Source organism: Chiloscyllium plagiosum, chromosome 29, assembly GCF_004010195.1.
Source record: "Chiloscyllium plagiosum isolate BGI_BamShark_2017 chromosome 29, ASM401019v2, whole genome shotgun sequence".
Classification (NCBI taxonomy): Eukaryota; Metazoa; Chordata; class Chondrichthyes; order Orectolobiformes; family Hemiscylliidae; genus Chiloscyllium; species Chiloscyllium plagiosum.
The window spans coordinates 15,423,399-15,430,152 of NC_057738.1; the positions used below are offsets into that span (position 1 = coordinate 15,423,399).

General features: G+C 39.5%; 1 long non-coding RNA gene across 1 annotated transcript in view; it reads right to left on the minus strand.

Moving 5' to 3' along the window:
- Window positions 1-3,747: 3,747 nt before the first annotated feature.
- The window catches only part of LOC122564396, a 51,548-nt gene continuing 48,541 nt past the window's right edge, over window positions 3,748-6,754 (minus strand). Inside the window, exon 4 of the long non-coding RNA XR_006315904.1 lies at window positions 3,748-3,920. This is a non-coding gene — a long non-coding RNA (uncharacterized LOC122564396). The remainder of the gene's footprint in view (window positions 3,921-6,754) is intronic.

The window sequence follows — 6,754 nt, forward strand, 5'->3', positions numbered from 1 at the left end:
ATGTGAAAGAGAGCTGTTCCAGTGTAGTGGGTTTCACTTAAATTGTGCTGGGACAGTGAACTGGCAAATCAAATACTTAGGACTCGAGAGAAGTCTTTCAGTGGAGGGGAGATTTGGGAGACGGGAAATGTAGGTTTACAAAAGAATATGGAAATATTACAGCCCATCTATTTCGAAAATGATCCCCAGAGTGGAATGGGAATGGATGGAATGTATAAGCATATAAAAGCATCAGCACAGAGGGTCAAAGAGGGGAAATATGGTAAACAAGTAAAATTAGTGGCTCTTAAATGCAGTAGTATTTGGAACAAATTACACAAATAGAGTTTAAAGATATAATATTATAGCCATTACAGAGATATGTCACAAAGAGATCAAAGCTGGAAGCTAAACATTCAGGGATATGTGACTTTTCGAAAGGTTCGGGAAGAAGGAACGGTTGGAATGGTAGCTTTGTTAGGTATGATATCAAGAAATGATCTTGATTGGAAAATGCAAAATCCATATGGGTGGGACAAGAAACAAGAAGGGTAAAATCATTGGTGAAAGTAATCTATAGGCCTCTAAAGCGACTATATTGTTGGACAGAGAATAAATGGGAAAATAATGAGGGCATGTAAAGAAGGCAGTATACTTCATGGGTGACTTTAATCTTCATGTAAATTGGAAAAATCAAACTGGCAGAGGTAGCAATGAGGAAGAATTCATAGAGTATATTCAGGGCAATTTTCCAGAACAACATATTGTGTATTCAACCAGGGATCTGGTGATGTATACTGAGGTAGGTTTAATAAATGACCTCAGTGTAAAAGATCACCTGGGAAACAGTGACCATAACCTTTTTGACTGATAACTGAATGATTTTTATGGACTAAAAGGCAAGGCAAAACATGTTTTGTGAGTCTGTAATTTCTGAATGAGGCAGCAATGTTCAAAAAAATAATTCAAGGTAGAGATGCTGTAAGCAACAAAATAGGCACAGACTGAGTGAGTGCTTAGAAAGCAAACTAATATGCCTGAAATGCACCCTGTTCCAATGTATGAGATGGGTGTGTGTTCCTACATACAGGGCAGCCTGACAGCAGCATTGCAATAAACGTTGTTGGTGAGGTCCAATGTCCACTATTGAAGTACAGAACTGTAATATGTATGAGGTGTGCCATGATGATATGATTAGATTAGATTAGCTACAATGTGGAAACAGCCTGGTACTTGACCAATACCAGCCTCCATGAATGGAAGGTGCAGATGGTCAATACCCAAAGAGCTTGGCCTGAGATGTTTGAGAATGTTGGCCAAGATGGATGCCTTAAGAAGATGCCAATGAGTTGCAGCCACCAGATAACTGCTCTGTTTTTTGTACTGGGAATTGTCACCATCTAGTTTCTCTCTGCTGCCTTGAAAAATAGCAATCTGTATATGAATTAGGCAAGAATAATTCTATGTTAATGCATGAACCACACACTAGCAAGATTCTCCTATAGCTGTTAAAACATGTGCGCAAAATTTGGTCTTTTTTGACGTTGGTAATCTCATTACTTAATTCTTTCCATATTTTCCCAACTGCCTTGCTGTTGCTGATGTTATTTAATGTCTGGGAATATTCAGCCTCCTGTCTGTTAACCAATGCCAGCTCATGCCAGTATATTATCACCAATCCCATGTGTTTTGATTTTTGCACACAAACATCTTACATAAGACTTTATCAAAAGCTTTCTGAAAATCCAAATATATCACATTTACTGATTATCCTTATTAATTCTACTAATTACAAAAAAAAACTCAAGTTGGTTTCTCTTTCATAAATCCATGTTGACTTAGTATAATAGACTCCAGCATGTTGGGCTAACCGATCTATAATTGCCAGTTTTCTTCTTATTTTTGTTTAAAAGGTTTAACCATTTGCTACCCTCCAATATGCAAGAATGGTTTCAGAAATTACATAACTCTGGAAGGTGACCACCAACACATCTGCTACTTCAATGACCACTTCCTTTTGCACTCTGGAATAGTGATTTATAAAGCCATGGGAGTTTAATAACTTCCAGTTTCATTAATTTTTCCAACTCTTTTAACCTAATCTCCTTTAACTTCTCATGACCAATTGACCCTTGCTTCCCTTGCATATTTGGGAAGTTATTTGTGTTTACTGTGAAGACAGCTAAAGTAGTTGTTAATTGTTCTGCCATTTCCTTGTTCTCCATTATCAGTCTCCTATTTCAGATTGTAAGAGGTCTGCATTTGTCTTCAGTAATCATTTTCTTTTAATATAGCCACAGAAGCTCTTATAGTCTTCTTTTAAGTTCACTCTCATGCTCTACTTTTTCCCTCTTCAGCAACCATGCGGTCCACCTTTGTTGAACTTTTAAACTGATCCCAGTTCTCAGGCTTGTTACTTTTTCTAGTAACTTTATATGATTCCTCTTTGGTTCTAATATTATTGTTAACTATTTTGTCTGCCATGATAGGATTACTTTTCCTCTTGTTTTCTTTCACCTATATATTCAGACATATATGTTACACTGTTCTTGGAACTATTAATTATTGTCTATTCACTGCTTTTTAATTTAGCTATGCAGTCTATTGCAGTAAATTCACACCTTTGTAGATCCCTTTGTTTGGGATCCTCCTTTTTGATTGGATTCCTTCACTTTCTATCCCAATCAAAAAGTCAATCACATAGTGGTCACTTTATTCCCAAAGGACCTCTCAAAATAGATAATTAATTAAGGCCTCCTTATCACACAAAACCAAACCTAGAATACCCTGTTCCCCAATTGGTCCTCAACATACTGATCTAAAACAAAACTTGACAACAATCTCAGAATTCATCTGCCATAATATCATTGCTACTGTGGCTTGCCCTGTCTCTTTGTAAATTAAAATCACGTACCTTACCAGGGCTGTTTTTGAAACCTATAGACTGCTTCCATCATACGTTCCATCCCTTGTTGATAGTTCTGACTAGACTGATTTTATGTTTAGATTTTCTGCACCCAATATTCTTTCTCACTATTGCATTGAATTTACTTCTCACTAACAATGCAACACCACCTCCTTTTCCTTTGTCGTGCGTCCTTCCTAAAGATGGAATACTCCTGGGTATTCAGTTCCCAGCCTTAGTTACCCTGCTGTCAAGACTTTGTATTAACAACCATATTGTACTGATTTACAACTTTGTGTGCTGTCAACTCTTCTGCCTTATTGTTAATGATTTGTGCATTTAGATGGAGCACTTTTTGACTATCTGACATTTTATACTTGCGTTTATATTCCAGCCCTATTTGCTCTATTTCTTGTTTTCTGTATTTTGTTTTCTACCTTTCATTTCCCTCACTCTTGTCTCCTCACTCAGGTTCCTGATCCCTGCCACCCTAACATGCTCTTCCCCCACAGTACTAGTGAATGTCCCTGAAAAAGTGTCAGTTCCAGGAACCCTGCCTGATGTTTCTTTTTGTCTCACTGTCTTTGAGATCTGATATCAGTTCATGTACCAGTTCCAACGATAGCTTTCTCGTGGCAGGCGTTGAACCTGCGCACTCTTAGCTGTGCATGAACCATTTCCCTAAAAGAAGAAATCTATTGTACCAGTTTCTTTTGCAAGTGCTTATATGAAACTCAAAAGTTAATGCTGAGTAAATGAAGTCCATGATTTCACGGGTATTTTTCAATTCATAGTTCTGTTTCATTAGATTTTATTGAAAGATTTCTGTACATTTTCACATTATTCACTTTTGCTTAGTTACTGAAAGTTGTCGATGTTTTCCATACCTTCTAAGTAAAATGTAGTTTTAAAACTCTCAGATTGCAGTCCATTTAACAGATGATCTGCTTTCTCGTGCCTCCATGATGATAGTGAATGGACGCCCGACTCTGGCCTCAATGTTTCCCCTGCTCGAGAGCAGTGGCTAGAAGGGATGCTGAGACATGAGATAAGTGTGAGAATCTTCATTGATGCTTCAGAACTGAGACTCAAAATAGGGGAGTCAATGCTGAAATTAATAGGGGAGTCAATGTTGTCTTGAGGTGATAAACCAGAGCATTTGTTCCAACTTTAAAATTTAGGGCTATTTTAATAACTTTGGAGTTAGTGCACTAACTTTTCAATACTAAACAACATCTTGAAATATATTCCCATCTTAGAAAAATGTTTAACTACAGGCACCACCACTCTTACTGACAGCAACAAATGGAAACTCAGCTTAACAGCATAAATAATTATGATCCAGTGATGAGAAAAAAATCCACACTGGTTTAATTTAATCAGAAAACAAAATGCAATAATATTTGAAGGAAAGCAAAAACTGTGTATTTCGTCAGCAGTTTTATTTGGGTTTAAGGATTGGTTAAAATATCGACTATGTTCCTTTTACAGCCAGTTTTATGAAATTAACATTGAATTCCTTGAGCAGGGACCCATTATCTTCGAGGTTTAAACAACAATCTGCAGCCCTGGTGTAACTGGAATGGTCGTAGAAAATATGGACTTAAACCAATTAACCCAACTGAAGAGGGATTGGCCAGCATCCACAGTGTGCTGTTCCACAAAGACCCTTTTCTCTGGACTACTACAAAGTCTACTAAGCCAGCCACATGTCCTTTCAGGAACTCATTCTAGACATTGGCAAATTTGTGGAAAACCCGAATACTTGGTGGGATTATTGTGTGCGAGCCAAGCGGACACATTCCAACCAGGTAGAGAAACCTATTCTGGTGAAACATGGTTTGCAATCATATTAAAGATACTCAATACCCCGTCCAATGAAGGCAAGTATACCATATGCCTTTTTGACCACTCTGTACACCTGTGCAGCCACATTGGGGTACAATGGACCTAAACTCCCACATTTATCAACATTTCCCAAGGCTCTTCCGTTTATAGTATAGTTTGCTCTAGATTTAGGCTTCCCAAAATGCATCCACTCATATTTGCCTGGATTGAACTCTATCTGCCACTTCGCCGCCCAAGTCTCCAGTCTACCTATATTCTCCGGTATTCTTTGACAGTCCCCTATGCTTTCTGCTACTCCACCAATCTTTGTGTCATATACAAATTTACAGATCAGACTAATAATGCCCTCTTCCAGATCATTTATGTATATCACAAACAACAGTGGCCCCAGCACTGATCCCTGTGGAACACCACTGGTCACCTTTCTCCATTTCGAGAAACTCCCTTCAACTACTACTCTCTGTCTCCTGTTGCTCAATCAGTTCTTTATCCACCTCGCTAGAATACCCTGCACACCATGTGACTTCACTTTCTCCATTAGTTTACCATGGGGAACCTTATCAAATGCCTTACTAAAGTCCATGTATATCTACAGCCCTTCCTTCATCTATCAACTTGGTCACTTCCTCAAAGAACTCTCTATTAAGTTGGTAAGGCATGATCTCCCCCGCACAAAACCATGTTGCCTCTCACTGATAAGCTCATTCTTTTCCAAATATAAATAGATTTTATCCCTCAGTACCTTCTCCAGCAACATTTCCACTACTAAAGTCAGGCTCATTGGTTTGTAGTTACTTGGAATATGCGTACTGTCCTTCTTATACAGGGGACAACATTAGCAACCCTCCAGTCCTCTGGCACCTCACCTGTGTTTAAGGATGCCACAAAGATATCTGTCAGGACCCCAGCTATTTCCTCTCTCGCCTCCCTCAACAACCTGGGAGAGATCCCATCTGGTTCTGGGGATTTGTCCAACTTAGTATTCTTTAGCCTACCCAACACATCTTCTCTCCTTATGTCAGCATGATCCAGAGTAAACAAACTTCTATTTCTAATCTCAATATTCATCACCTCCCGCTCCTCAGTGAACACTGATGCAAAGTAATCATTCAGAATCTCACCCATTTTCTCAGGTTCGACACACAACCTTCCTTCCTTATCCTTTAGTGGACCAATTCTTTCTCTAATTACCCTCTTGCTTCTTTTATATGAATAAAAGGCCTTGGGATTCTCCTTAATTCTGCTCGCTAAAGTTATTTCATGACCCCCTTTAGCCTGCTTGATTCCTCACGTAAGATTGGTCCTGCTCTCCCGATATTCCTCCAAGGCCCATTCTGTTCATAAGACCATAAGACATAGGAGTGGAAGTAAGGCCATTCGGCCCATCGAGTCCACTCCGCCTTTCAATCATGGCTGATGCGCATTTCAGCTCCACTTACCAGCGTTCTCCCTGTAGCCCTTAATTCCTCTAGACAACAAGAATCTATCAATCTCGGCCTTGAAGACATTTAGCGTCCCGGCTTCCACTGCACTCCGTGGCAATGAATTCCACAGGCCCACCACTCTCTGGCTGAAGAAATGTCTCCGCATTTCTGTCCTGAAATGACCCCCTCTAATTCTAAGGCTGTGTCCACGGGTCCGAGTCTCCTCGTTTAACTGAAACAATTTCCTAGCATCCACCTTTTCCAAGCAAGGCAGAGGACGATACACCACCAGAGAACTGAGAGAAGTTTCGCCAGGCATGGGATAGAGCAAAGACGCCCCAAACAGTTGATGGTTCCATCACCAAAAATCAATACATGCCTCATGCCAAACAAGAATGTACATTTCTATGACTCTATGACTTTAAGACTACAAATCCAATCATGCTCAAATTGAGATGTCTTTATAAAAACCCAGAAGGAGAAAGTAAGGATTGCAGATGCTGGAGCTCAGAGCTCAAAAATGTGTTGCTGGAAAAGTGCAGCAGGTCAGGCAGCATCAAAGGAACAGAAGAATCGAGGTTTCGGGCATAAGCCCTTC